The 10,922-nt window shown below is 41.4% G+C and overlaps 1 non-coding gene across 1 annotated transcript; it reads right to left on the bottom strand.

Annotated features, from left to right (window-relative positions):
- Positions 1-9,379: 9,379 nt before the first annotated feature.
- Positions 9,380-9,452, bottom strand: Trnaa-cgc (transfer RNA alanine (anticodon CGC)). The gene has a single exon. It is a non-coding gene; the product is annotated as a tRNA-Ala (tRNA).
- Positions 9,453-10,922: the final 1,470 nt, after the last annotated feature.

Raw genomic sequence — 10,922 nt, 5'->3', positions numbered from 1 at the left:
CTGAGCCGTTTCCATTCTTGACCGGAAAGCCAACGATCATGCTCTTTTCGATTTAAGATAAAACGACAGTGTCCACCTGTTAGTTGAAATTCTTTTTAACTTCTGATGAATACAAAATTAAAGCGAGCGGCATACAGATCTTGTTCTTTCGTTAAAACTATACCCTCCGAGCCAACTTAGAAAATTACAGGCTCATTTAGAACATTTACTTTGGCGGAAAACTAGAAAAACAGACTGTAGTTACAGAGCTTTTTTTGCATGTTTCGATTCGATTTAAATTTTGTATAAATCACCAGTGTCTGTCTGAAAGCTGGACAAGTTGTAACTTGTCCAGCGGCAGTAACATTTCAGCAATAGCAGAACAGCAGTTTACATTTTATTATTTCAGGAGAGCTAAAACATACCAAAAATACATCGTACAAACGCGCGGCACCACATGGTACAGCTCTGTTTCCGAGACAGGCACTTTTTCCGTGTCCTACAAGAAATACAACTCGTGCAACGAACTTATGACGTCACATTAGTCGGCTTGTCCGCCGCTCTTCGCGAATGCTCGGCTCCGTGCAAGGACCGCGGGAAATCAGTACGTAATTGAAAACGTACCGACTAAAGGTCCCAACTTTCTCGTGTTCTTCCAAGAGGTTGTATGCATTTAAATGTGCAGTCAAGAATTATTAATCTCGTCTGAAACAATTACTCGCTTCCCACCGGAGACGGCTTATGGCACTCAGAAATTAAGGATCAATAATTTTTATTCACCTTTTATCATTTTACAATGAAATACGCATCGTCACTGTTGTACAACACACACTGAACCACCAAAGAAACTGGTATAGGCACGCGTATTCAAATACAGAGGTATTTTAACAGGCATAATAAGGCGCTGCGGTCGGCAACGCCTATATATGTAAGACAACAAGTGTCTGGCGTAGTTGTTAGCCGGTTAAAGGTGCTACAATTGTACGTTATCAAGATTTAAGTGAGTTTGAATGTGGTGTTATAGTCGGCGCACGAGCGACGGGACACAACATGTGCGGGGAAGCGGTGAAGTGGGGATTTTCCGTACGATCATTTCACGAATGGACCGAGAATACCAGGAATCTGGTACAACATCAAATCTCCGACATCGCTGCGGCCGGAAAAAGATCCTGCAAGCACGGGACCAGCGTCGACTGAAAAGAACCGTTCAACGTGACAGAAGTGGAACACTTCCGCAAATTACTGCGCATTTCAATGCTGGCCCATCAACAAGTGTCAGCGTGCGAACCATTAAACGAAACATCATCGATATGGGCTTTTGGAGCCAAAGGCCCTCCCATGTACTCTTGATGGCTGCGAGACACAAAACTTTACGCCTCGCCTGCGCCCGTCAACAGCGACATTGCACTTTCGATGATGCTGGCCGGCTGGAGTGGCCGTGCGGTTCTAGGCGCTGCAGTCTGGAGCCGAGCAACCGCTACGGTCGCAGGTTCGAATCCTGCCTCGGGCATGGATGTGTGTGATGTCCTTAGGTTAGTTAGGTTTAATTAGTTCTGAGTTCTAGGCAACTGATGACCTCAGAAGTTAAGTCGCATAGTGCTTAGAGCCATTTGATGATGCTGTGGGGCGTGTGCAGATGGAGTGATATGGGACCCCTGATACGTCTAGATACGATTTTTACACACGTACGCAAACGCCCTGTCTGATCACCTGCACTCATTCATGTCCATCGTGCATTCCGACGGACTTGGGCAATTCCAGCAGGACAATGCGACACCCCACACGTTCAGAATTGCTACGGAGAGGCTTCAGGAACACTCTTCTGAGTTTAAACACTTCCGCTGGCCACCAGACTCCCCAGGCATGATCATTATTGAGAATATCTGTGATGCTTTGCAACGTGCTGTTCAGAAGAGAACTCCACGCCCTCGTACTCTTTACGGATTTATGGACAACCCTGCATGGTTCATGGTGTCAATTCCCTCCAGCACTACTGCAGACATTAGTCGAGTCCATACCGCGTAGTGCCTGCGGGGGCCTTATACGATATTAGGGTGGTCTACCAGTTTCTTTGGGTCTTCAGTGTTGGATGTAGTAATAAATACGAGTATACACTAATAAAATAAACTAATGTCAATTAACTTTTAGCACACATATTAAGCACCACAATAACAGAATATGCTACCAGGAAGATTTGTAAGAGCTAGTTTCCAGTGATGTAGTATGGTACAAACTCTGTGCAATAATAAGTGGACTGTGTTTACAGGGCTTAATAATACAAAGTATAGAAGCACAATTACACAAAACATAAACATACCGCATAATGATACAGTAGACTATAAGAAAATTTGTTATATGCTGACATCCTCCTCAGTTATCTCAAAGAATTCTTTAATATGGTAAAATGGGTGGTATAATAGCCACCTCTACCATTTTATTTTAAAATTTCTAGACCCATAGACCGAACATAGATGGGTAATTTGTTGAAAATTTTGAATTTCCTGTTCTTGCTAACCTGTGCCTTGGTATAATTAAATTACTCTTAGCTCTGGTTTCGTGTTCATGAGCTTCTCCCCTAGCAGCAAATTCTGAAATATTACTTTCAACATAGAGCACAGACATACTTAAATTTAAAATTGTGAGACTTCTGAGAATGGATGAAAGAGGACGAGAGTTTTCCATGTGTCCTGCTTTATGTAGGACTTTTTTGTATTTTTAAAATATTCTTAATGTGTGGGGAGTGTCCCCATACAATCAGACCATATGACATATGATTAGTGACTGGAGTAGTCCGAAGCACGTCACCCTAAGGTAATCCAAGCTCACTAAATCCGTAACTTCAAAATGAAGTATGACTCCCGACATATTTTTTCACATACGTGATTGACATGTTCCTCTCAGCGGAGTTTGGAACCAATGTGAATACCTAACCGTTTTAGTAATTTATTTTCTATTTCATTAGACTTTGCATTAGGACTAGCTGCGTTTTATCAGGATTACAATGTAGTTTATTAGCTGCAAACTAGTCCAAGGTTATGTAAAATGTTTATTTTGTTATCCTGCTGAGGTCTGAGATTCTCTGATGTGTGGTAGGTGGCATTGTATCATCTGAACAACACATGACAGAATGAGTATGACAGAAAGAGCAATGTTATTAGGCAAATCATTTATTGTTGCAATAAAGAAGAATGGTCCGAGAACAGATCCTTGCAGAACACATGTGCTGATTTACATTGAGGCGGATTGTACATTTCTGTTGCTTAAAAAAGGATGCGTCACAGCTAATGTGCTCCCACACATCCCATAAAATTCCAGCTTCCCTATTGGTATGTTAACAGGAATGCAATCGAATGCTTTGGTTAAGTCACATGATAGCAGTGATATCACGTATTTGTCTTCAAGAGCTGTTAAAGTTTGATCCACAATTTTCAAAACGGTTGCTGTGGTATTTCTACACTTATGAAAGCCAAACTGATTGTTAGACAGAAGACTGCGTTTTTCAAAGTAGCTGCTTATTTGTGTGTGTAGCAGTGCCTCAAATATCTTCGAAAATATTAGTACAATTGAGACTGGCAGTGTCACGTGCTGTGACGTACGCGGCACAGCCTTTCTTTCTCGTGGGCTTCGGCTGTTCTTTAGTGACGTCAAAGCGTCGGCCAGTAGCAGAATAGAACGCTTACTGCCCCAACCTTATCTTTCTACGGCCCTTGCACACCAGCACAGCATAAAAACCAAGAGCAGGTGACTGGTGCAGAACGACTTCCGAACCGCTCGTCTTGTCTTCGTATTGCTGTCACACGGCGAGTGGCGTCAGTTTCGAAACTGAGGTAACAATGAAATATGTCAGTGCACATTCACGTGCTTTGTGGTAGAGGGGGTGCATAACAAGTTACAGGATCGATGAATATTCGAAAATACGGCAGTACACTGTGGTATACAGATTCATGTACATGGTCTTGATCAGAATTTCTTAGGTAAGTGTGTGGCACTTCGTCTCACATTTCGCAATACATTTATGTATGGTTAACTTAGTATTAAGAAAACAGTCTTAATCGAGTTTTAAAATTATTTTTTTTATTTAGTGCCGACCGGTTTCAGCCCATCGCAGGGGCCATCTTCAGGTCAAACATACCGTGATATTGCAATATATTTCTTAGATAAAACTAATGACAACCATCTTATAAGAGTGGATTACGTAAATATAATGACAAAAATGGTTCAAATGGCTCTGAGCACTATGGGACTTAACTGCTGTGGTCATCAGTCCCCTAGAACTTAGAACTACTTAAACCTAACTAACCTAAGGACATCACACACATCCATGCCCGAAGCAGGATTCGAACCTGCGACCGTAGCTGCCGCTCTGTTCCAGACTGTAGCGCCTAGAACCGCTCGGCCACTCTGGTCGGCAATATAATGACAACCATGTTTTCCAAACACTGATGTATGAATTGCACTTAGCAGCCAATGGTCACGTGAAGTACAGATACTCTGTAATTTCCTTGTTTGGCACTCACAGCATCCACGACAAATATTTCAAGTTAGAGTTTCAGAACATTTTAGCACTTCCTTTCCAAGTGTCTTACAACTGACCTGGTTCTTTGAAAAATAAAAATCACGCAGAAATGGGCGAGTTAACCATGCTCTGCAATATTTTCATATATTCAGTAATGCTACAAGTTATGCATCTCCTCTGACTTAAAGAGTGTGAGTATGCACTGAAATCTACTACTAGTACCTCAGGCTCAACACCGACGCCTTACAACACGTAAATAAAATAGCATAATGGAGACTGGACGCCATGTTAAGATGAGACTTGTCGTACGAGGCTGGTAACGGCGAGAATAAACGTTTCTGGGGGCGAGTGGTTGCTGTTCATAGTCATCAACTGATTCGTTTCCCATGTAGAATTATTCGTCATGTATGAAACTAGACCCTTATTACTTTTTAATTCATGTCATCTACATTAAGCGAGAGCAACAGCAAGTTCTGGTGTTGCAATCAAAAACTACAAAATTATTATACGAAAGTCATAGAACCTGTTGAGTAAGTTACTATATTTTGCGGGCAATTGAAGACAACCGGATTGGTAACAAAATAGGTAAACGGAGTAGTAAAATGGCTTGGAGTTGATTTGGTAAACTAAACGTAAGATCAAATTTTAGTACGAAAATAACTGTGTCAGATACTATGCTGTGTGTGGGAACAAAGACGTCACTCATTTAATAAGAAAGGCGAATATTATCATTGAATTGTCTCTGTTGTTGATGTAATGTTAATGCCTCCGATTTTGTCCTTGCTCTGTTAAAGACGAAGGGAAGTTATAATCGTGAATATTACGCTTTACATCTCGATAGTTAAGAGTAAAATATTGCATTCACGGAAGAAATAAATAAGTGATCATCTCTGATTAATTAGGCAAGACTCGAACGTAAATATTATTCCTTCTCGTCATTATAATTGCTGTAGAAAGTTTCAGCTACGCTTCATCGACGTGGAGTTGGAGAGACGCTAGGTACTTTGGCGAACGAAGTTGCAAATAAACACAGCGACTTCCAACGGACTCAGGAGTACGCAACAAGAAATCTACCACAGCTCATTAGCAACATATTACCACAGCACAAAACACGTACAAGGTGAGTTTAGTTTCAGTGAACATTTCTATACACCATAAAACCGTAACTGCATGCTAGTCTTGTCTATGAAACCATAAAATACAATAAAAATAATATTGGAAGTTTCCAAAATATGTGGAAAAGAAATGCTAAATTAGTGTTAACAGATTTGACAAATTTGACTGATGGTATCTGAACATGGACTTTTATTGAGAATATCATTCAAAATTGTGAGTTGAACAGTAGGAGTAATGGATGACGGGAATTAGTAGACCTGGCATGAAAACTTACAAATGTATCAGACAACAGATTAGAGTGGAAGACGCAGCTATAATCACAATATAAATGGAGGAAGGCAAAACACGTACCTAGGATATTATTTGTTAGATACCTAGAGAGATGAAAAAACTGACGACTTTAGACAATCTTGTGAAACAATTTGACCTTATGTGACAGTGGCAGACAAATTTACAGTTGTGATAAGTGATATTTACTACGAACATGCAATTTAAACTCGTCCGAGTGTTCAGCCGGGTTGAATCGTTGGATATGCACTAATTTTCTGCTGTGTGACAAGCTAGCTACCTTCTTTAGGTAACAGATGTAAGATGATGGATTGTCTACTTGGTCTCAGTTGATGAAATATTCGTGAAAGTGTTTTCCATTGAGGAAACAATTGTTGGTAAGGTAACACAACGTGTGATGAGTAGATCCAAAGACAGCAGATATTCCATGACTGGTATTCTGTTTGTGTGACCGAGTAATCAAATGCCTGGTTAACATAAATCAGGACGACTGTCATGATTGTTATAATGAAGGAGATCGTTGATCGCAGCTATCACTGTAAGTCGGAAGTAGACTCAATCGGAAACAGAATTCGTGGGTTTTCGTAATTCCTCTGTAGCGATCAAAGTAAACAAAAACAAAAATACTTGAAAACATACTGCCGCATTATACGGACAATCTTCGAAGAACACTCATAATCTAAATATAAGAACGCACACCCTGATAACTGAGTCGGTGGTCTGACTGCAAACAGCTACACCAACAGTTACAGATGGCGAGTGACGAAGAACGGTAACCGTATCGAGGAAGCCTCATTTTCAGTGGATAATGATGATATGTATCAACCGAATGAATGTGGAAAATTGCGTGGAACTACTTTCCAGTTTAGTTGATTATCTTGGTAGTTGAGGTACTGAATCTGATAATTAAGCCGTGACCACTTACCTAACGTCCTATCGGTCCTTCCGTCTTGTGTACAGCAGCGACTTGACGTGGAATTATGCAGCGAGATGTCTGAAGCACTCTTAGGGCATCACTAGTTAAGCTCGCGCGGTGCGGTATTCGATGTCAAGAAGGAGGCTACAGTCCTATCCAGTGACCGGATGTGACGTTCCAGGAAGTCTCGTAAGTGTTCAGTGGGATTCGGATTTTTTGTTATTAAGGCAGGTGGGGTGGGTGGTTGTGTGAGTCCGGAAGGGTAGAATAAGGACGAGATAAAGGTGATGGAGTTGGGTGCTCCGAACCATGTCAGTGTAGCACCTACCTGTTGGAGCGCCATGAAGAAGGGAAATAAAGGCGGGGTCTCAGAGGAAACAATTCACATTACGTTAACTCCTAAGTGTCTCTGATGTATTATATATTGGCACAAATTTTTAAACATAGTGTTATACACTGAGTTATGCTGATACTCGTATGCTCAGGGTATTTCTAAATCCACTTTTCCGAGGTGCAGGTAATGGTACTCTTCGGCTTAGACCACGAGTTCTTTCGAAGATGTTCTTTATAAGGACATAATCCCAACTAAGGTGTCGAATTATTTTTATTTTCGATTTGTATCATGAATAGAGGAAATAAAAAAAAACCTCAAAAAGTGCTATTTCCAACTAACTATACTTACAACTTCCTCGTCGTGAGTCACTGTAAATGTGGACGAAATAACTTCTCGAATCAATGGACTCCTTCTTCATAACAATCGTAGTAGATATTCTAGTTTTTGGCAACTGAAATTTGGCTGCTCGGCTGTAAGACCAAACGTGGAAAAGATATAAAACAGAATACTGTCTCGAAATCTTTATCATGTTTGGATATACTCATTAGACAATGCATTCCCTTATCAGATTTGTTATCCTTTTCCTGTTATATTCTGTATCTAAGGAAACTCAAACAGTAAAGACACACTTAAAACCCTCTCCCCTGATCTAGGCAGAACTTGCACCAACCAATGACGCTAGCCCATGACCATGGCATGCCGCGTTTATTACAGTCTCTTTTTCCAGTGTTACCAAATCGTTCGCAGACGACGCTGTTGCCTAGATGAACGCACAGTCGCTGGAATATTCTTAGGAAATGTGGAAAGGTTTTAACAAATAACGGTCTGTACAGTGAGTTGAGGAGTTCACAGTGCGATTTAGGAGGAATAGTAAATATTTTGGGAGGTGATAGAATAGAATATTTCGAATAAAACATTCCATTTAACGTGTGTAAAATTTCTCTTGATTGCAGATATGTAGCTTTTAGAATGTGACCCGAGCAAATACTCACAAAAGGTGTTAAGCAAAGGCGATCGATTAAGTTCAAAGTTGATATTCATAAATTCGACCTCCGACTTTAGTGCACTTTTGATTTTCGGACAACTCCACAAGTAGCTCTTCTTAGATTGCCTTTGATTTCTTGTATGGCGCCAGCACTGTTGTTAATGGGAGCGGTCAGGTCGTCCCTTGCGTTTATTAGTTTTTTTATTTACACAGCTTTGGGCTTTCAATCATCCCCACCAAAAATCTAAAAGGAGAATCTCCAGGGACCTTGGTAGCTGCGAAACGTGACTGTTTCTGCACATCTATATTTCACGTACAGTTAGGTTTAGATAATGTGGCATCTGACGACTAGAATTTCCAGGGGTGCCGTCACGCTGGAAGGACATATCCATCCATCCCCCTAGATAAGGGCGACCTGTAAGACGATGCCCAAAACAAAAGGTCCAACCAACTGACTATCAGTCATACTACATCACGCATTTACAGAAAGACATCTTCATAATATGTCTCCACAAAGACACGTAAGTTAGTTGTTACATGCTCCACAGATAGTTTGAACGGTCCTTTTATCAAAATGATGTGGAACTAGCCGGTTTATAGGATATGTACACATGATTAGAGTAAACATTAATGAACACATTATTATTTTTTTACTGGCACAGGTTTTTAGCTAGAAATTCTTCAATGGAATAGAATTACTATGACAAGGTAATTTACAAAAGAAAAAAATATTATCGACTTTTGGGGAAAGCAATGTCTTTACCAGTCGAGCGAGGATGTTCAGCGCGCGGGAAACGCGGCCGGGGGGCGGACAGTGGGGCAGTGCTGGTGCAGACGCGAAAGCGGACAGTTCGGCCGGAGGCACCAAAGGGTACAGTTGAGGTTGAGACGTGAAAGCGGACAGTCGGTCTTTAGGCAGCTACGAAGTGAAACGACTTAGAAAATTCGCGTTATGGGGTATCGCGGGACTTGGTCTGTGAGGGGTGAGCAGCCGCGCGCCTGGTGTGACTTGTGCTTCGCGGTGAGACTGTGAGTGATCGAACTGTGTCAAATGGATATGCGCTCGAGTGTGGTGGTGGTGGTGGTTAGTGTTTAACGTTCCGTCGACAACGAGGTCATTAGAGACGGAGCGCAAGCTCGGGTTGGGGAAGGATTGGGAAGGAAATCGGCCGTGCGCTTTCAAAGGAACCATCCCGGCATTTGCCTGAAACGGTTTAGGGAAATCACGGAAAACCTAAATCAGGATGGCTGGAGACGGGATTGAACCGTCGTCCTCCCGAATGCGAGTCCAGTGTGCTAACCACTGCGCCACCTAGCTCGATGCTCGAGTGTAATAGTACTTCTAAATACAACCACTTTCGCTATTAATCTTGTTTCGGAATAAACATTATTCTAACCAAATCGCAACTGTGTGGCCTACATCATTTATGGGTCGTTAAATTACTTCCCAATATTATTATTACTGTCATTATACGTTACATTAACTTTGTTTCACACGATTTCGCAAACTTGCCATCAGCCAGACAATTTAAAAAAAAGGGTCACAAGTGTATAATCTAGGGCGTCTAATGTGACACGCGCAGTTCAACCCCTAGACGACTTTGAGGCAAGACATTTCGACGAAGAGGAAACGCATGTGAGCCCGAACATCGCTGGGATGCTAACTCGCAAGTTACGAGTGGAAGTGGTTTCATCAATAACGGGATGACTCGGCATTTTGCAATTGCCAATGATAAAATTCCAGCTAATCTGCTTTCGTCTCCTTCCTGAAGGTGTTCACTCCGCTGTACGCGATAAGGATAAAGGCCGTGCATGCATAACGTACACCATATTCTTGTGGACAACGATACAAGTACAAAATCTGCTTGTACTTGGCGAAGGACTACATTCTACCAACAGAATGACGTCTTCTTCTCTATCCACACTTTGTTCATTTTCACGTCCAGATGAAATATGACTATTGGTCACTGGACCAGTTTCACGTAGTTTAGCGAAAACGTGAGTAAACACCCTAGCATCTGGTACTCTGTAGTTAAAAAATCGTTCACGTCATTCTCTACATGTAGAAACAGCGTCTCCATTACAAAACTGCTACACAAATGCCACATCGAAATGCTCAGCATTTGTAAATAGTTGCGTAAGCAATACAGTAGAATCAGGATCACTTATGCTGGAACTCGTGATTCCAGCACAGGTAGAGACAAAAATTTTATATTTATAATCGTCATTTTGACCCATGTCATTGATTATTACAGTGTCTGTGTTTATACACCCTACGCATCCTAGGTTACAATGTCCTTCAGACATTCTGGAACTGAAACTGTTTTGACAGTTACAGATCTTGCAAATATCACAAAATTTCCCAATATTTACACAGGCTGTAACTGTCAAAACAGCGTCTGTTCCTTCGGTCATGCATACACTCTGAAGGACATCGTAATGTATGATGCAGACACTTTATAAAAAGACATTGCATAATCAATGATATTAAAAATTACGTTCAACTTACATCATACATGAAAAGTGTGACAACTCAGAATGTACCGCTCTTCTTGAATGACCCACGCACTTCCGTCAGTAGAAATGCTGATGGAACACCGCTCTTGTCGTGGCGAATCATGGAGCAGCTTTCAACAAATCTGACCCAAATGTCAAGTGAACAAACTGTGGGATATAGGTGTAACGTTTGTAGGGCACGTTCGGGTAATTCACACTTATTTTTCGGTGACAAACTAAAAATTGCCATTCTCCGACTTGGACACTTTTCTTCCCGAACTGCGATATGTTA

This window comes from Schistocerca serialis, chromosome 9 (genome assembly GCF_023864345.2).
Source record: "Schistocerca serialis cubense isolate TAMUIC-IGC-003099 chromosome 9, iqSchSeri2.2, whole genome shotgun sequence".
Taxonomy (NCBI): Eukaryota; Metazoa; Arthropoda; class Insecta; order Orthoptera; family Acrididae; genus Schistocerca; species Schistocerca serialis.
Note: the sequence above shows the minus strand (reverse complement) of the source record. Positions and strands in the feature narration are given on the sequence as shown.